The sequence below is a fragment of the Pan paniscus genome, chromosome 5 (assembly GCF_029289425.2).
Source record: "Pan paniscus chromosome 5, NHGRI_mPanPan1-v2.0_pri, whole genome shotgun sequence".
NCBI lineage: Eukaryota > Metazoa > Chordata > Mammalia > Primates > Hominidae > Pan > Pan paniscus.
The window spans coordinates 132,689,110-132,711,235 of record NC_073254.2 but is presented as its reverse complement, the minus strand read 5'-3'; positions in this window follow the sequence as shown (position 1 = coordinate 132,711,235).

Below are 22,126 nucleotides of genomic sequence, written 5' to 3'. Positions count from 1 at the left end.
TTGTTGTTGGGTGTGTCTGTGAGGGTGTTGCCAAAGGAGATTAACATTTGAGTCAGTGTTCTCAGGGAGGCAGACCCACCCTCAATCTGGGTGGGTGCAATCTAATCAGCTGCCAGGGCAACCAGAATAAAGGCAGGCGGAAGAACATGGAAAGATTAGACTGGCCTAGGGTCCTAGCCTACATCTTTCTTCCATGCTGGATGCTTCTACCCTCAAACATCAGACGCTAAGTTCTTAAGTTTGGAGGCTCAGACTGGCTTCCTTGCTCCTCAGATTGCAGACGGCCTATTGTGGGACCTTGTGATCATGTGAATTAATACTCCTTAATAAACTCCCCTTTATATATACATCTATCCAAATAGTTGTGTCCCTCTAGATAACCCTGACTAATACATTAGGTGTCAATGCTGGTTGGGCATCTTTATTAGGCAGTCTAGCTTTAACCTAATTCATGCAGGTCAAGAAATTACATTGGTTATTTCTCATTGGTTAGAAACAATTATCTCAAGGCCAAAGGAATAGAATATAAGAGGATTTCTTTTAGAAAGTATGTTAGCAGCTATAATAACCCAATTGTATACTCAAGCTTTTGCTTTGAGAGTCAGAAGAGTAAGACCAAAGATGACATTGTACAATTCCAGGAAGCACCACTCACATCATAGTCTAGGTAAATGATGTCCCTTGGAGTTGTTCACTGTGCTACCTGTATGGATCCATACAGAGGCCCAGCTCTGTTGGGCATTTTAAATGACAACTTCAACAGCAACCCTGTAGTCTACCCGAATTTGTCTCTTGGGAATACCAAGTTGGGCTTGACCTAGAGTATTTTTTTCCTGTTCCTTGGCCAAGCATATGTGATCTGTGACTTGTTTTATTTATTCTTGTTTAGCAGTTTCTAGCCTTAATTGGTATCTTCTCTAGCCTACATTCTCACTTGTCACTCCCCTGCCTGTTACCTTAGCTCTACGCCTGTAAACTCAAAGTAGCTTTAAATTTTGCTTCCTGATTGATTTTGCTACCCAGCTACCTTCCCCATCAAAAGATGCTTTCCCAATTACACTTTGGCAATGTAACACATTTAGAGATGGTTAAGCTTTAGCCAGCTAGAGGAGTTGTGAGATCTGAATATCAGAGCAGATGCTCTACAGAATTGGACTGAAAGAATGGAAGACTGCATCAGGAAGCTCTTATGGTCTCATAGCTCTCAAATTCTCTTGTAGTAATGTGTAGTATCTAGCAGGAGTGGCCAACAGTCTCTGATAATCCAGATATTTGTTATTAATTCAAAATACGGACCGGGAGCATTGTCATCACCTGGAAGGTAACAGAAATGTAGAATCTCAGGACTCACCGAGAACTCCTGAACCAGAATCTGCATTTTAACACAATCTGTGTTTTAACAAGATTTGTATTTTAACAGGTGATTTGTATGTACAATGAGGTTTGAAAAGCACTGATTGAGAGACCAGACTGGATGAGAACAGACATGGAGTCAGAAGAGAGAGATAAAATATTCACCCACGAAAAGATCCCCAACTCAAGACTAAATCAGCAGAGCAGTGACATTAAAGGAGCAACTCTGTCAAATACAAGCTCTCCACAAGGAAAGGTAGTGTTGAGGAGCAATTGGTGAATCTTCCCTGAACAATGAAAATACATGGTAGGACTTTGATTTCTGAATTTATTGTGTAAATATTTATACTTCTTAAAAATATTTTTTTTGAAAATACATAGGTCAGCATGCTCCCAAAGTAGAATACAGTCCTAGTGAATGATTTCTCCTGTGTATTCTAGAAGTTGAAGAACAAAAGCCTGAAGCTTAGTCTGCAATTGATTGTCTCATGTGCCTCTAACAAGAAATGGAAGAGACATTTTTCCACTTTACTTCTATGAAACTACTACCTCTCTAGAAACATTTTTAGACTGCAACCTATTAAAGGATATATAAAGAAATAAAGCAGCTGGACCTATAGGTTTTGGTGGAAAACTAATTAAATTTGAACTAATTTCCTACAAAACTTTTTTCTGCATGAGAAAAACTATTGCAATGCTCTGAAACTTAGTTAAAAATTATTAGTTCAAAAATTTATATGTATTTAGTAGGGCTTATAAAGTTTCCATTAAGGGTGCAGCTATTTTGGTATGTTTAACAAAAAGAAATAATATTGCATGGAAAGTATGGGGTCTGGAGGATTGTAAAAAATACTACATGGCAATGGCAAACTCCAACTCCTCCTATGTGTGTTACACACAAAAAAGCAGATCTGAGAAGCTCTCAAACCAAATAAACCAAACTTCCTTTCAAGCACAACTAAACCAATTCCAGAATAATAGACTGTGTTGGGAGGGCTGGCAACCAAATAGGAAATAGGAACAAAGGAGGGGCATTAGGGATCACTTCAAGTGACCATAAATCAAAGCAGCTCCGACCGGAGAAATGACTTTAAAGTAAAGCCAGTGAGGAAAGCCAATAACAGATCTACCAAAAAGGCTCTTGTATATTTTTCATCCTTCCCTTTCAAGAAAAAATAATGACTAATATAATTTTGTTTAAAATCACAGTAATTTTATTTATTTTAATTTAAAGTATCTTATGAAATTTTATCCTTGCTACAGATATAAATCTGCAAAGAGTCACAAAAAATTCACTGGTGCTGTATTAGAAGGAAGTCTTTTCCTTGGCTGAGGTCAGTGGTAGAGGATGTGCAAAGGTCTTATAGATAATTAATGTTACTCTAACACAAATCCAGAGGTCAGAAAATCACTCATTAATTTCACCATATACTAGTTGAAGCTGAAAGTGCTTTCTTCTTTAATGTATCTACCGTCTTTGAAAAGCTCTTCAACAAATGCCAATCCTGAGAATAAAGAAAACTTCAACACGTATCACAGCCCTGCCAAGAATGCTTGTGGGATGCTATTTTGATCATTTCTCCGCCTTTTAAGTGGAATCCAAAGGAAGATTTTCAAACAAAGAATCTTGTTTTGAAGGTTTTATTCTCTAATGCAAAAACCAAAACAAGAATCCCAGACAACACTCCCCGATTCTTGAAATGCACATTTAAATGCACATAATGGGTCTACCCTAATGAAAAATTCTTACAAAAGGAAGCTAAATGGCCTGGTGAATTCTAAATCCTGGCATTTTGGTTATGAGGACTTTCTGCTGAAGACAAGGAAATTGGTGAGAGAAGTTAATTACTGAAGGAAATACCAGGGCAAGTGTCAGGGAATGCCATGGTCATAAACAAACATACATGTTACAATTATTACTTATCTCATTAGTATGACTATATATTTTGCTAATTACTTGGAAAATATAAATTAAATTAAATTATTAAAATAAAAGAAACTAAATAAAAATTAAAGTAAATGTAATAAAGTGAATTTTCAACTATCCAACTACACAACATTGCAAATATGATACATAGCTTGACACAGACTGTACATGCTATATTGTATTTGATATTTTCACTTGACATTGCCAGTAAATTTTCTACTTCTGTCAATTCTTACAATTATTATTTTAATAGGTATATAATATTCCATTTTGTTGTTAAAAAACGATGTGCTAAATAATTTCCTATAAGAGTACTATTTGCTTTCCATTATAACTAATGCCATCAATAATACAATCATATTTATAGCTTATAGCTTTTTTGCTTTTTCAGAATTATTTTCCTAGTATGAATGTCTCAATCTTGAATTTCTGCACCAAAGGATTTATTTATGATTCTTGTTACAAATGTCCATGCTGCTTTTCTAAAAATGTTTAGTAATTATACTTCAACTGAAAATTAATAAGGGCAGAGTCCTGCAAGAATCTTTTCAACAAAGATTATACTCACCCTAAACAATTTGACTACTTTCTTATATACAAACTATATCATTTTCTTTAACTTAGATTGAGTTTGTTTTTAATTTTCTAGAAAGACTAAATTTTTTCATATATTTTTAGAAATTATACAAATAAACAGTAAATTAAAAAATATTATTGAAGTTATGATTATTGTATACATAGAACCATGTATTTTTGTTTTAAATTGTTTGTTCATATTCTCAGTTCATTTGTACAATTATATTGGATTTTACTTCTAATCTGAATTAATTATATTGTGGTGTTTATCCACCATCTGTAATATTAAATGAGAATTTTTTTCTTTATCTTTAGGAAAGGTTTCATTGCATTGTAAATTTATAAAAAGAATTGTTACTTGTCTTTATTTGGAAAATGTAAAATTTATGTATTCTAATCTGCTAATATAAAGAATGCCTTTAAATTTATAAGTAATAACAAAGAAAAGATTGTATTCTTGTGCATTGCAAAACATAAAATTGAAAGGCAAATAAAAAAGTAGAATATTCACATGAAATTGCTTGATAAAGCATTAATATCCTTTCTATATCAAATTCTGGCATAAATTGAAACTGAAAACCTTAAAACCACAGTAGATAGCAGAACAAAGGAAAATAATCTTCAAAAGATAAATTAACTCAAGCTAACAAGTGGAATTATCTTCATTTGTATCAATAATCAAAATGCAAATTTTAGGCAGGTAGATATCATCGGTTGCCTACCCACAACTTGGATGTGACATAGTTGTAACTCCTCCCTTTTTCCATTTCTCTTCTCTCCTCCCCTTGCCTTCAGCCTCACTGTGCCAGAGACCAGAGGACACCAGTGGCCAGAACCAGAAGGCAGGACAAACAGACTAGTTATGTAGCCTCTCCACTCCTGACATGTGAAAACCAACATACATAACACCTTGTAAAATGCAAACAGCAATCGGGGGAAGAGGAAAGAAAAATATGGCAGAAAAATAGGGAAGCTCCAAGATGGAAAGTCTGTATTGGATAGACAGCAAGCTTTGTGACTGAACTAGATCAACAACAGCTTAACTGTTCTGAGTCTCCAGATTAAGTTTAGTTTTCCTAGGTCTCAGAAAAAAAAAAAGTTTTGTTTTTTTTTTTTGTCAAAAAATCAAGCAGTTACAAGTATAAAGCAGGGTTATAGCACTCATATCTATGTGGCACTGTCAGGTTACAGTCAATACATATATAAGGTTTGCAAAGATTTTATTTTTTATTTTGCATAATCACTACAGTCAAGGCGTAATGAAATGGGAACTCCCATACACTGCTGGTGAGTGAAATACGGTCACCACAATGCTACAGGTACCCCAGGTTCTCTAACGGGTTCCTTGGCCTCGACTTCCTTACGAAAATACTTCCTATTTCAAGTTTGCCACCTTCTCACAATAGCCAACTCATCTTCCCCCAATAGGATTGCCCGTGAGCATCTCTCCCCTATCAGCAGTTCAGTCCCTAACCCCTTCAGCCCCCGAGACAGTGAACGCTCCTGTTTCACCCCTAAGTCCTTTCCTTATTTTTCTGCCCTCTTCGAATCATTGGCAGTGAGACCATCCATTCTCTTCATGGAAGTCCCACATCCCTATATTCGGAAGGTGGACTTTTCCTAGGCTTCCACCAGGACGAGCTACCCTAATACAATACCCAACATTTTCTTTGAAGCAATGACACTTTGGTTAATTCACCATTCTCAAGTCCTCCCAAAGACAGTAGGTAGGTACTGTCTTTATCAGTATAACTAATGAGATCCCTCCAGTGAGACAGTTTCCCTCCAAAAGGCAAAATCATATCTTTATTCCAGAAAATCAAACTTCTAACTTTTAATGATCAATCCATTCTTCTCCGATTATAAAAGTTCAGTCTCTCTCAGACAACCCATGACATTTGACTTCCATGAGAAATAATGAAAATAACTTCCACTTATTTTGAATGCTCATTTTATAACAGGCAGAATGTTAGCCATTTTTAAAATATATTTTCACATTTCACTAGGAGAATTGAACTTTGGATTAAACTCATACTATGTCAACTTCATCAAAGAGTAAATGACTCATTTAAATTTCACAATACAAACTTGTAAGGCTTTGAGATATGTAATTATCTGTGTTATACAGATGAAGAAACTGAGGTTCAGAAGGATTCCAAAAGTTAACAATCATTGCCCAACTGGTAAGTGGCCCAGTCAGAATTCAGCTGATCTGATTGCAAAGCCAGCTCTCCTTCCTGTCTGTGACAAGGCAGTCTTTACAAGAAAGATTGTGTCTTGGTACCTTGCCTGGTGATGACTCCTTCGAGGGAAATCTGTCATGTTTCTGGAATTTTTATTAGTGAATGATATTAATTCAATTATCAGGACTGTCAAAGCAAGGGAAGTTCCAGATTATACCCTTACTGTAGCAGGAGAAGCTGCATAAAATCTTTCACTGGAGGATTCCCACTTAAAACTCAATAAATAATTTTGCTGACAGTGGTGTTGATTCCAACCTAAAATGCAATGTTTACAGTTTTTCCATTGTTGAAAATAGATCTCCTTTCAGCATCTGAGTATATAAAATATACTCAGTCTTTTCTAGAGTCTATTTCTGTTTGATAGACAACTTCTTTTTGGTAAACATAATTTCTGCTTGAAATTAGATATTTTGCTTTGCCCTAGTCTTCATGAATGCTTAAAATATTCCATGAGCAACAAAACAAACAATCCTAAATAAATAATGCACTGCAATGCTTTCAAGGACACTGGATTTTAATCAGCTGTTTGTTTGTTTGTTGCTCTGCTTGCTGTTTGGAGGACAGCCCAATACAAACAAGGGTTAATGTAAAACCTTCAATTTATTGTAAAAGGAGCTTTCTTACTTGGGTCTGGATAACAACATATCTGGCCTGCAAAACAAATCACTCAACTGTCTCAGATATTTCGGAATGAATGCTTATCCACTAATTGGCTTCAGCTGTTTTTTCTCTTCATTATCTGAACTGAGAAAACAGCTGTTTTCGGCAAATGGTTAAGCCGTAAGTCACATGGTTAGTGATTTATGCACTTAAACGTGCTAATGGATGCCTTGTAGAGCATGGTTTTGTTTATTTGATTGTTACAGGCATAGTTAATGAATCCTGACTTTGTTTAAACACATAGCAAACCCAGTCTCATGAACCAGCTCTTAATTTGGCAAGTTCACTTTCTTTTTTTTTTAGCTTATTGAAATTTGTTTGGTTTTACCTCTAGAGAATAACAAGAAAACTGGGAGAAATTAAGGATTTATATTTTCATGAGAACTGCTGTGCTTACAAGTGAGTGAAGAGTCAGTTGTCATAGAACAGAATATAAGTGGGAACAAGGGGGAAAGAAACTATTGTCTTTTGACTTATTTGAAATAATCATACTTCTGGTGCTATTTTCCTTCGAGCAAGCCCATTAATCTCAAGAGAACTGGCATTCTGTTATATTTGATTCTTAAGAAATTAATTGACACATGTTTAAATGAAATCTTTGAAGTTATTGAAAGAGGTATTTTCTTACTAGTTTGATTGGAACAGGTCAATAACAAATGTGGATGCTTTTTTGTAATTAAAAAGTTTTGTCATTCTATTAATAATAATAATGATATATTTGTGTAGATTCCACCACCTATAATTACATTCAGAGTAGACATGAAGTTAAAACAATGAGCAAAATAGCAAAAAACCTGAGATTTTACCTTCAAAATATAGTATTTTCAATTAGGGTTGATCTTAGACTGAGAGGTGACAGCGTGCCGGCAGTCCTCACAGCCCTCGCTCGCTCTCGGCGCCTCCTCTGCCTGGGCTCCCACTTTGGCGGCACTTGAAGAGCCCTTCAGCCCGCCGCTGCAGTGTGGGAGCCCCTTTCTGGGCTGGCCAAGGCCGGAGTCCGCTCCCTCAGCTTGTGAGGAGGTGTGGAGGGAGAGGCGCGGGCGGTGCTTGCCCGCCAGCGCGAGTTCCGGGCCAGCGCGAGTTCCGGGCCAGCGCGAGTTCCGGGCCAGCGCGAGTTCCGGGCCAGCGCGAGTTCCGGGCCAGCGCGAGCTCCGGGCCAGCGCGAGCTCCGGGCCAGCGCGAGTTCCGGGCCAGCGCGAGTTCCGGGTGCGCGTGGGCTGGGCGGACCCCGCACTCGGAGCGGCCGGCGGGGCCCCACCGCCCTGGGCAGTGAGGGGCGTAGCACCTGGGCCAGCAGCTGCTGTGCTCAATTTCTCGCGGGGCCTTAGCTGCCTTCCCGCGGGGCAGGGCTCGGGACCTGCAGCCCGCCATGCCTGAGCCTCCTCCCGCTCCGTGGGCTCCTGTGCGGCCCGAGCCTCCCCGACGAGCGCTGCCCCCTTCTCCATGGCGCCCAGTCCCATGGACCACCCAAGGGCTGAGGAGTGCAGGCGCATGGCGCGGGACTGGCAGGCAGCTCCACTTGCAGCCCCCGTGCGGGATCCACTGGGTGAAGCCAGCTGGGCTCCTGAGTCTGGTGGGGACGTGGAGAACCTTTATGTCTAACTCAGGGATTGTAAATACACCAATCGGCACTCTGTATCTAGCTCAAGGTTTGTAAACACACCAATCAGCACCCTGTGTCTAGCTCAGGGTTTGTGAATGCACCAGTTGACAGTCTGTATCTAGCTACTCTAGTGGGGACGTGGAAAACCTTTGTGTCCACACTCTGTATCCGGTGGGGACGTGGAGAATCTTTGTGTCTAGCTCGGGGGTTGTAAAGGCACCGATCAGCGCCCTGTCAAAACACACCACTCGGCTCTACCAATCAGCAGGTTGTGGATGGGGCCAGATAAGAGAATAAAAGCAGGCTGCTGGAGCCAGCAGTGGCAGCCGGCTCGGGTCCCCTTCCACACCGTGGAAGCTTTGTTCTTTCGCTCTTTGCAATAAATCTTGCTAGTGTTCACTCTTTGGGTCCACACTGCCTTTATGAGCTGTAACACTCACCGCGAAGGTCTGCAGCTTCACTCCGGAAGCCAGTGAGACCACGAGCCCCAGAAGAACGAACAACTCCAGACACGCCGCTTTAAGAGCTGTAACACTCGCCGGGAAGGTCTGCAGCTTCACTCCTGAGCCAGCGAGACCACGAACCCACCAGAAGGAAGAAACTCCGAACACATCTGAACATCAGAAGGAAAAAACTCCGGACACGCTGCCTTTAAGAACTGTAACACTCACCGCGAGGGTCCGTGGCTTCATTCTTGAAGTCAGTGAGACCAAGAACCCACCAATTCCGGACACAATACTAGTACATGAAATGATAGGCTTTTCATGGACTTTGAATATGGGTCATTTTAGCTTCCTCAAGTAACCTATTCTAGCCTTTAATCCTTAATGTCAGAAAGTTATTATTTTACCTAACAAAATTCATTTGATTTTTGACCAATTTAACTTTCATAGATTATAACAAGTTACTATTTGACAGAGCATTAGAACTCCAGTAACCAAGTTCTCTGATTTTACAGATAAGGAAACAAAGCTTCAGAGAGGTTAAGTGTATTCCTGACCACATAAAAGAAGGCAAATTCAGACGTATGATTTGCAAAAGTTTTTTTTATTTCTATGAGTTGTGTCTTCACTTTGTTAACTATTTTATTTGCTGTGCAGAAATGTTTTAATTCGATGCAATCCCATTTGTTTTTGCTTTTGTTGCCTGTACTTTTGGAGTCATAGCTGAAAAATCATTACCTATACCAATATTGTATAGCTTTTCTCCTGTGTTTTCTACTAGTAGTTTTGCAGCTTTAGGTCTTATATTTAAATCTTTGATGCATCTTGAATTGATTTTTATGTATGGTATGAGAAAGGATCCAATTTCATTCTGCTGCGTATAGATATCATTTTCTCAACACTGCTTATTGAAGAAGCTGTCCTTTCCCCATTGTGTGTTCTTGGCACCTTTATCAAATATTATTTGACTGTAATATAAATGTGTGGGTTTATTTCTGGATTTCTAATGCTATTCCCTTGGTCAACGTGTTTGTTTTTATGCCAGGACCATGATTTTTTATTACAGTAGCTTTTTAATATATTTTGAAATCAGTAAGTGTGATGCCTCTGGCTTTGTTCTTTTTGCTCAAGATTGTTTCAGTTATTTGAGGTATTTTATGGCTCCATATAAATTTAATAATTTGTTTTCTATTCCTGTAAAAAGTGACATTGGAATTTTGGTAAGAATTGCATTGAATCTACAAATTGCTTCAGGTTGTATGGACATTTTAAAAATATTAAATGTTTCAATCCATGAACATAACCTATCTTTCCATTTGTTTATTCTTCAATATATTTTAATAAAATATATTATGTTTACAATTATTATACAATAAAATACGTTTTTAGAATACAACTATTTTTAAAATTTATGTCAGGGTATTCTTTCAGTTTCTAGCACAAAATAGGCACCTAATCAAAACCCATAATAATAACAATGGGAAAAATAAAAACAAAATGTATATGTTAAAATAAACACACAGGAATGTTTAGAAATATTTTGAGAATGATAAGAAGTAGCCATGCCAGGTATTACATATAGTATAAAGTTACCAAAATTAAATTTATAATAGTATAAAAATAAGCAAAAACTCTGTGATAAAAATAGTTCAGAACAAATTTAAATGTATCAGAAATTTAGCAGGTAATACAATATGTTACTGAGGGAAAAATAGATTGGTCAATAAAATATTTGAGATGAACTGATTTTTCCTGGAAAATAGCTAAGTTGAATATCTAGTTCTCTCTTTATATTAAAATAAATTCCAGATGGATTAAATATATGAAGTAAAAATAAAAATATCAAATTCCTTTAATAAAAAGTAAAAGATCACTTCATAGCATGAATATGGGAAGAGTGTATATATGGCATATATTCAAAGAAACCATACAAGATAAGATCAATAAATTTATAAAACTAAAGACATTTTCTTAAAAAATATAAACAGAGGTAAAGGAAGAACTACAAACAGATGAGAATACTTACATTACATAAAAGGATAAAATTTCTTAAATATACAAAGAGTTCTTAAAAATCAGCAACACTATGTCCCACACACAAAAAACAACCTAATGATGAAAGGGTTTGAAGAGATTGTTCCAGGAAAGGAAATAAAAAGCAGAATTTAAACAAATGTAAAATATTATTCCTAATAAGAGAAATAGAAATTAAAACAAGGTGCTGTTTTCACTTACGAGATTAGAAAAAATCCAAAAGTTTAATAAAATGCTATGTCAGGGAGAAAGTAGAGAACAGGCAACCTCATACACTAATGATATGAATATAAACTAGCCAGATCACGTAGTAGAAATGTTTGACAATATCTATCACATAGTAGAAATGTTTGACAATATCTATCAAAATGTAAAATGCCACTCACTTCTAAGAAAATGTGTCTTGCAGACAGAGCTGCATGTGTATTAAAGCATGTGGAATAATATTTATTTCAGCATTCCTTATACTGGCAAAAAGATTAAAAACAATTGCATTGTCCATCAAAAGGAGACTGATTAAATAAATTATAGTAAATTCATACATTTGTAGCCATTTTTAAAATGTTCATTGACATAGATTCATCCCTGAGTTTGATAGTAAGTTTAAAAAGCACAATGTGAATAGCATGCATCACACCATTGGGGTGTAGACGCTTAATAATACATAAATGCTGTAAGCGTATGCTTATATATTGGTAGAATACTCTGGGATGATACATAAAAACAGCAATTTCCATTTTTTAAAAAAAGAATGGGATTGAAGTGAGAGTGGCATTTATTTCTCATTAGATTGTCTCCTGGTATGTTTAAAATTTTGAGTCATCTTTATGGATAAGCTATTCAAAAATAATAAAAATAAATGTAAGCAATGAAACATACTTGTTAAGTGATTTTTAAGATTCTGTGACTTAGACCAGACACGGTGGCTCACGCCTATAATCCCAGCACTTTGGGAGGCCGAGGTGGGCAGATCACCTGAGGTCAGGCGTTCGAGACCAGCCTGACAAACACGGAGAAACCTCGTCTCTACTAAAACTACAAAACTAGCCGGGCGTGGTGGCACATGCCTGTAATCCCAGCTACTAGGTAGGCTGAGGGAGGAGAATCGCTTGAACCTGGGAGGTGGAGGTTGCGGTGAGCCAAGATCGTGCCATTGCACCACTCCAGCCTGGGCAACAAGAGTGAAACTCCGTCTAAAAAAAAAAAAGATTCTGTGACTTAAATGGGTGTGGAAATAAGGATTACATTTGCTCATTCTGGTAATCACTTTAATACAAACACATCAACTAATTTTTATGGGACATATTATTTGTTGCCTTCTGCCAAATCCATCCACCTGTAATTTTTAACTTTTTCAAACTTCAGGCTCATTCCATTCCAATGGGATGATACAAATTCCTAGCAGTGCCTAGGAGTATATCAGGAGCCCAATTTTGATCAGTGGGAAGGTTCTGAAACGTATTGCTCTCCCAAACTTCAGTATCCACTCAGTCTAGGTCCAATCCATGTGTCTACACATATCATACACTAGCCTATACCCTTAGCCAAACAATTTTTTATAACTATAAATCTGTTATAGTATAGATATATACTATGGAATAGCAGACATGTATAGAATATTTAGTATCTAGTTTTATGTATGTAATATAAAATAAGATGATAAATATATTTATGCATATTTTTTTCCTGCTTCTTCTGTGGGGCTTAAAGTCTTGCCTTGGAAGATAATCCTAATTAGACAATAAACCCCAGCTGCAGATCCTACCAGAAAGATTAGACATTACTCCCCAGAATTTGCTCCCAAACATTGTTTAAAGGACAATTAAAAACCTAAAATTATTCAACACGTTGCTCCCACTGACTCACTTGAATGTGTGTTCTCCACTCCAGGATTCTGTGATCAAGTTAAACACCACTGTTTTTTTGATAAGTCATTTCATTACTTTATGTATTATTAAAAGATTAAGTTATATATGTAAATATGACAGTGGATATTTTTATCACATTGATGATAAGATACATCCCTATTTCATAGATGAAATACAATGTGATGAAAGCACTAGAATAAAGATAACTTTGGAAAAGATTCCACTCTCCTAGGAAACTACCACAAGTGACATTATATAACCAAACAGACAATTTGAACCCCACTATTTGACTATATTATGTCAATATTTCTAAAGAAATCTAGTGTGAAGAAATAGGAAAGATATAGATAAATACTTTTTTGAGGCATTGACACAGTGTTAGTCATACAGAGGTTCAAACAGATGCTTGTAAATTGAACTGAAAATTCACTATTTTATATACATAAAATAAATTTATAAAGTCAATAAATTAAAGGAAAAAATACTAATTAAGCTTAAGCAAAACACATGTAAAAATCTGGCAATGTATCTCAGGATTCTCTTTGTAAAATACTTCAATCTTGAAAAGAAATGGACCAAAATTATTATTAAGGATTTAGGAAAAATCTCTCAAATAAACACGAGGGATTTTATTTTGATAGTTGGTTTATAAAATGAAATTCATCCACTGAAAAAATGGAAAGTCATTACTCATTACAACTAGAAAACTCACATGCTGGTTTAGATGATGTAATTGTCTCTCAAGACTTAGCAAACTGGATCACAGATCATGCCTGTTTTTTGAATTCAGTTTTACTGGAACATATCCATGCTTATTCATTAATCTATTGTGGTTAGTTTTACACAACAATGCAGGACTGAGTAGCTGCAAGAGCTCAAAAAGCCTAAGATATTTATTACTCAGCCCCTCACAGAAAATAATTCCTGACCCTGGTCTAGATTCAGTTATTAAGTTCTCCTGTTTTATGCATTTGAATGCTATAGATTGATAAAGCTGTATATAACTGTCTTATTACATAGCATAAAACAATTTACTTCTCAGTAATACTTATAAAAATAGAATTAAAAATACAAAATAAAAGGAATATACATTTTAAAATATCTATAAATCTCTACATGAATATAATCTTTTATATTATGCATTTTCCTATTCTACACTTATAGAAAAATGTAAAAGATTTAAAAAGGACCACCTTAAGATGGGTTAATTAGCATATTTAAGTATATTTACATAATATATACTTATATAAAATATATAAATATATTTGGCCTTTTCTGCATAATTATTATCATAATTATAATAATCATATCATCACACATGAAGTGGAATCTTATGACTTTTAAAGTAACTTGTAACCCTCTAGAATTCTATTTATTGATTGTCTTAAATAAACAAGGTTTTGCACAGTGTAGTTAGTATACACAAATTTGAAATTGAGTGTCTATGCCCTGCAAAACCTTGAGTTGAAACACAAAATATACATTTAAAAAATAAGCAACAATACAGGATAGCCATGCTAAATGACATGCATGTTGCAACAGGAGAAATCAATCACCACCAGGCAGGACACTCTGGAAGAGATGCTCACCAGAGACAGTGCTTAACATGAGTTGTGACTCACCTTAAGACTTACATAAAGAAAACAAAAGATTTACGCAAGAGAGAATAGTATAGTATCAGAAATAAACACAAGAATAAGCAAAATGAAACATTGGTCTTGCTTCAGTTTTCCTTTTTAAAAAATAGCTCATTTAGCCAGGCATGGTGGCTCAGGCCTGTAATCCCAGCACTTTGGGAGGCCGAGGCCGGCGGATCACCTGAGGTCAGGAGTTCGAGACCAGCCTGGCCAACATGGTGAAACCCTGTCTCTACTAAAAATAAAAAAATTAGCCGAGCGTGGTGGCACATGCCTGTAGTCCCAGCTGCTGGGGAGTCTGAGGCAGGAGAATCGCTTAAACCCAGGAGGCGGAGGTTGCAGTGAGCCGAGATCGCACCACTGCACTCCAGCTTGGGCAACAGAGTGAGACTCCGTCTCACCAAAAAAAAAAAAAATAGCTTATTTAAAATTTTAAGCAATACAATATCATCTGAGAAACTAATGTTCAGAAAGAATAAAGACCAGTCCAGGGCCACACAGTTCATAAGTTAAGTATTATTAAAAATCAGCACTCTGACTACCAGATGCTATCATATTTAAATAAGTCCTGTTTTGTTGAAGAGGTTTCAAAGAGATGAGTAATATGAAATGGGTTTGGAAATGTAAGAAGATCTCAGTCAGAGTATGGAGGAATTTGAGGGTATAGTGTTTACACTACAGGAATGGGGAAACTACTGACAATCTTAAAGCAAGACAGTGAAACATCCGTATGGGGAGATGGAGAAACAAACCTGTATCAAAGGGAACACAGTCCTGTCTTTGAAAGCCTTTAAATCCAAATGTAGCGATGGCCTTTGTAAAAGTAAAATGACTTTTCTCTGTAATTCTTTAAAAATATATTTCTATTTGTAAGCTTATGCCAACACAATGATTACTTAAGATGACAAAGAGACCACCCACTACATTACGATCTGTCTTGGCAAGCTGGCAGTGTATTCATCTCATGTTAATTTTGTGGTTTGGTTTGTTCTTACAGGTCTTACAGGTCTTACAGTTCTTACAGGTATGCTTATCACGCCCTGGAGCCCCATCCTGAAAAGATCCTTTCAGATGCTGTCAGTTTATTACGAGGATAATTCACATAGAAGTGACCCGGGCCTCTAGTGCCAGGCCCTGCCTTGTTCCCTTGACCCATCTTATCTGAAGCCACTTGACATTACTACAAGCTAGCATCACAATAAGAAAAATTTAAAGAAGAAACAGCTCAACTACTCCAGGGCTCCGTAAACCATCAGTCTTGCTGCTGATTTTCCTCTATGTTTTTTACCCCATTTGTAGTCACTGCTTCCTTGTCTTCTTTTCTTTGATATAACTTCCGATTATGCTAACTTGTCCAAGGTCTTCATTCTTTTAAAAGTAGGTCCCCAAACTCCCATATTTATTCTGATTCTTGCACCCAGTGGTGAGGTCTCCACCGCTATGTACTAAGCTCCTTTACATCACCTTCTTAGTACAAGGCCTTGGTGCTAAGGTCTTATCCCCTACTCCTGGATAAACTGCAAGCATGTTTTATAATGCCATCTCTATTGAACTTTTCTTGTTAATTTTTTAACGGACACTTGTATTAGTCAGTTTTTCCAGTTATAATTATGCATAATCAACAAGCCCAAACTTTCAGGCTTACATTGTTCAGGCAAACATTGACTTCTCATTCGTGGGTCTGAGGATTGGCTGCAGTGAGTCTGTTCCAGGCTGTGGGTTGGGTACAGGTTTACTCTTTGTGTTTCCTTATTCTAGGATCTAGGTGAAAAGAGAAGCTTCCATCTGTGATGTGATAATGTCATGGCAGAGTGCAAGAAAGATGAGAAGCAGCACATAATGCCTTTTAATACCATGCTTACAAAGCATGATCTCAATTCTGCACCTTCCATTTGTCAAAGCAAGTCATGTGACCAAGCCAAAAGCCAGTGGGATGAGACACTTTACCATGTCCATGGGGAGTCCTAACAAGGGCAGGGAAGGAAGGATAATTGTGGACAATCTAACACAATATATATAAGCTACTGAATTATGTAAAGGAGGAGGATGGTTTGTTGATATAACATTAGAAGAAGTTGAGATGGTTAATGTTTGCTTTGCACATGGTCAAATAATCTGCTCTTTCAAATATTTTCCAAATAAGCTTACTTGGAAAACATATTACTCCATTTTAGGTCTTGTATCTTTCCACAGAAATATGTTGAATATGAATTCAAGTCTGAAATCATAGGTAGTACTAATGAGACAGAAATGCAACTGATTATTTTTTACTTTTTGTTTGTTTAGTGTTGCTATTACCTGTGTTACCTGCTGTTCAACCACATGCATTAATGTTTCTCAGTTTGATATTCATTTATTCAGTAGAAAACAGTAGAATGTGAAAAGATGCCTGTTTCTATTTCTGGGACATTTTACTATTTTATTTTTCATTAATAACATGATACTTTTTCTCTCAATCATTTGTTTTCTTTGTTAAATACCAAGTTTAATTGTAGGAAATCAACCTATGACTTTTGCACCAAGAGGAAGCACAAAGAAATAATCTCTGCATTTTTTAGATTAATTTTTCTTTTTGTTTGCTAGGTGAAGTAAGGAGAAGTTTGTTGTTTAATGAACAAGTTCAAACAAATTCATAGACGTAAAACCCAAATGAACCTTAAGAGCTCGCCAGCTTGATATCATGTTTCCCTTCCCACAACTAAATAGTATTGTCTCTTTTTACCTGAAACAAAATGCACATCCTTCATTTGTTTGTGGTGACATTCTCCAACCTGCCAATATTTAATTCTTATCTGATTAAATAAAACAGAGAAGCATAAAAAGAAATGCTTATTAAAAAAAAGAAAGAAAGAAAGAAAATGTCTCCATGGCTGGCAAGCTTTCTTGCTTTTCTGTGTGTCCTGGCTAATGGACAAGGATACGTTTTAAAACTATATGATAGTCTTAAGCACATTTGTAATTTTTAACTTACCATCAGAGTACTTTAGCTAGAAATAGTTGTTCCAGAAAAATATTTGAAGAATGAGGAAAATGCACTTATTTATCCAATGACACATAAACTTAGACTCTCAGAATAAACCCTAAATCCTTTGAAACTGAATTAAAACCAAGAAAAACTTTTTATACACAGTGAAAATTAAACCAGAAATTGGCTTTGTGAAATGGTTACCATCAAATCTCCTACACTAAATGGTGTAACTTAGTATAAGTTTCTTCTGATAGTCAAGAGCTGATTTTTACATGTTGAAGGACAAAAGATAACTTTTATTCAAAATTAATTCAGTTGCAGAAAATCTTGATGCCATATTTAAGAATACACACACACACACACACACACACACACACATGCACACATTGGAAAGCTATCTAAGTCCTCTAAATTTTGCCAAACTTGCAGGAAATAAATTTCTTAAATGATAATAGTTTTGATAAAATATTGTTTTCCAGAAATAAGTGAAGGTAAGCTCTCCTTATTTGGAATGAGAAAATTATGTTCTAGAATCTGTAGCTAATAAGCACACAAATAAGTGACTAATAATTATTCAAAAAGTGATATTTGTTCCTTTATTTACAGAAGCCCATTTGACCACATTAGAATATTTTTAAATAAGAAGTAGGATATAGACACATTTACCTTCTGTCTCTACCAAATCAGTAAACTTATTGAGATGCCTATAAATCTACTAATATGGCGTTTGAGAGCTGCATAATTAGGGAGAATCTGATCATCATTAAGCCACTTAATCATTTCAGTATTTTAAAAGTTACACATCATGATGGTAATAGCTCTTGTTTTTTGATCACCTGTTGTATGGAGGCACTGCACTAGACATTTTTTTCTGATCATTTGCAATCTTTGCTATAATCCAACAGATAAATATTATTATATCCATTTTATAAATGGGACAGCTAAAATGAAATAAAGTAGTTTCCCCAAATCTTTTAGTTAGTGTTTGACCCAAATTATTTCTTCTTTCTATTATACAATGAAACCTATAAAGGGGTGAATTATTAATTTCCTATTCCAATTTAGAACATGTTAAGTGTAAGATCATTATGGCAGTTTGCCGATATTTTGGGGATCTGACACCTCTCTGGTTGACATATCCATAAGCTCCCTTTTCATGTTAGTGTCATCTATTAAGTTTCCTGTCGCAGGTCTAGATGTTAACCTTGAACTATGAAAAAAAAAACCTGTAAATTAAAGTAACACATGAAATAAAGTGACAATTGCAGTTTTGTCTCCTCTGTGAAAAGATGCTATGAAAAGATGCATATGTCCATGTCAACCATTAATTCTATTAATTAAAAACAAGAAAGCATCTCCCGTATTTCAGATCATATTAAGTGTTCATCATGCCTCTTACATTACCTAGTCTATAAATAAAATGTGAAGATGCTTATATTGACTTGTTTCCATAGTGATAAAAGTCTTTCCTTGAGTTGTCAAGGCAATGTGCAGTAGCCTAGCAAATTGGACAAGCATGGGAGCTATTTGTAAAGTAATAGGTTAAAGAGAAGCCAGGATAATCCAATAAGAAATGATCTAGATAAAAACAGAACCAAGAATCTCAGAATGTGAACATTTTGGTTTTAATGACCTGCTAACATTTTTCTCTTTGTGAAATAAATGTGAAACTATATTAAGAAAGCATAAGACAATGTGCACATCCAGTTAGCCAAGTCATGCTTATATAAATGATTTTTTTCTAGAGATAATCCTTTATTATAGAAGAGAAGTCAAACTTTTCCCACCTCAGAGGCTTAGTTGGGATGGGTGAATGGTTTACCAACAAATATTATATTTGTTTAAAGTTGTTGGCCTTGAAATCAACACAATCCTCAATTATGAAAATAAGAAAAAATAATTTTTTGGTAGTGGCAGGAAAAATGTTGAAAAAACAAAACAAAATGCATTCTCTCTCTTTCTTGAAAGAATTAAAAATGAATAATGCACAATTCTACAATTCTTTTTTTTTTTTTTGAGACAGAGCCTTGCTCTATCACTCAGGCTGGAGTGCAGTGGTGCGATCTCGGCTCACTGCCACCTCTGCCTCCTGGATTCAAGTGATTCTCCTGTCACAGCTTCCCAAATAGCTGGGACTACAGGCCTGTGCCACCACCCCCGGCTAATGTTTTGTATTTTTAGTAGAGATGGGGTTTCACCGTGTTAGCCAAGATTGTCTCGATCTCCTGACCTCGTGATCCGCCCGTCTTAGCCTCCCAAAGTGCTGGGATTACAGGCGTGAGCCACCGTGCCCGGCCCAATTCATTTTTAAATATCTTGATACATGACGCCTGTCATAACTGCTAGGGTAGTTGGAATCTGCCAGAAAACAAAACCGAAACACACATGCACACACACACAAACACACACACACGCACACACATTTATCTCCTTCCTTGAGTTCTTCCAGCATCTTCATTTTGACATTAATAAGCCGGTTGAAACCGTCAGATGAGAAAACAGAAGATTACCTTTTTTATTTTCCAGAAACAATTTTTATAGCAACTTAATTCTGGCTGAATATGAGAGAAGAATACATGAGAGTCATATCCTTAAGCAAGTGCTCTGAGAAGATGTTGGCAGTTCATGACCAAAGAAATAGCAGAGTAAGGAGGTTACTCAAATACAAGCTATAAAATAGGCAGCAAACGACTTTCCAGCTAAAGCTAAAGCTTTAAGTCACTTTCTAACAAAATCTCAAGAAAAAAAAAAAAAACCTCAGTAACAACACCTTAAACAACTACAATAACACAGAACTGTTCTTCCTCCTATAATAGGAGCAAAGCCTCACGGCATGAAGACTTTTCTGAAACATTTTCTTTGATAATACTTTTTTACTGGCCAATTTTTTTTCTTTTTTTATTATTATACTTTAAGTTCTAGGGTACATAGGCACAACGTGCAGGTTTGTTACATAGATATACATGTGCCATATTGGCGTACTGCACCCATCAACTCATCATTTACATTAGGTATTACTCCCAACGCTATCCCTCCCCCAGGCCCCCACCCCCAAAAAGGCCCTGGTGTGTGATGTTCCCCTCCCTATGTCCATGTGTTCTCATTGTTCAACTCCCACTTATGAGTGAGAACATGTGGTGTTTGGTTTTCTGTTCCTGTGTTAGTTTGCTGAGAATCATGGTTTCCAACTTCATCCATGTCCCTGCAAAGGACATGAACTCATCCTTTTTCATGACTACATAGTATTACATGGTGTATATGTGCCACATTTTCCTTATCCAGTCTGTTATTGATGGACACTGGGGTTGCTTCCAAGTCTTTGCTATTGTGAATAGTGCCACAATAAACATACGTGTGCATGTGTCTTTATAGTAGCATGATTTATAATTCTTTGGTTATATACCCAGTAATGGAATTGCTGGGTCAAATGGTATTTCTAGTTCTAGATCCCTGAGGAATTGCCACAATGGTTGAACTAATTTACACTCCCACCATCAGTGTAAAAGCGTTCCTATTTCTCCACATCCTCTCCAGCATCTGTTGTTTCCTGACTTTTTAATGATCTCCATTCTAATTGGCATGAGATGGTATCTCATTGTGGTTTTGATTTGCATTTCTCTGATGACCAGCGATGATGAGCATTTTTCCATGTGTCTGTTGGCTGCATAAATGTCTTCTTTTGAGAAGTGTCTGTTCATATCCTTTGCCCACTTTTTGATGGGGTTGTTTTTTTTTTTCCTTGTAAATTTGTTTAAGTTCCTTGTAGATTCTGGATATTAGCCCTTTGTCAGATGGATAGATTGCAAAAATTTTCTCCCAATCTGTAGGTTGCCTGTTCAATCTGGTGGTAGTTTCTTTTGCTGTGCATAAGCTCTTTAGTTTTATTAGATCCCATTTGTCTATTTTGGCTTTTGTTACCACTGCTTTTGGTGTTTTAGTCATGAAGGCTTTGCCCAGGTTTCAATGGTATTGCCTAGGTTTTCTTCTAGGGTTTTTATGGTTTGGGGTCTTACATTTAAACCTTTAATCCATCTTGAGTTAATTTTTGTACAAGGTGTAAGGAAGGAATCCAGTTTCAGCTTTCTACATATGGCTAGCCAGTTTTCCCAGCAATCATTTATTAAATAGGGAATCCTTTCCTCATTGCTTGTTTTTGTCAGGTTTGTCAAAGATAAGATGGTTGTAGGTATGTGGTGTTATTTCTGAGGCTTCTGTTCTGTTCCACTGGTCTATATATCGATTTTGGGACCAGTACCATGCTGTTTTGGTTACTGTAGCCTTGTAGTGTAGTTTGAAGTCAGGTAGCATGATGCTTCCAGCTTCGTTCTTTTTGCTTAGGATTGTCTTGGCTATGCGGGCTCTTTTTTGGTTCCGTACAAAATTTAAAGTAGTTTTTTTCCAATTCTGTAAAGAAAGTTAGTGGTAGTCTGATGGAGATAGCATTGAATTTATAAATTACCTTGGGCAGCATGGCCTTTTCACGATACTGATTCTTTCTATCCACGAGCATGGATTTTTTTTCCATTTGTTGGTGTCCTCTTATTTCGTTGAGCAGTGGTTTGTAGTTCTCCTTGAAGAGGTCCTTCACATCCCTCATAAGCTTGGATTTGTAGGTATTTTATTCTCCTTGTAGTAATTGTGAATGGGAGTTCACTCATGATTTGGCTCTCTGTTTGTCTCTTCTTGGTGTATAGCAATGCTTGTGATTTTTGGACATTGATTCTGTATCCTGAGACTTTGCTGAAGTTGCTTATCAGCTTAAGGAGATTTTGGGCTGAGACGATGGGGTTTTCTAAATATACAATCATGTCAGC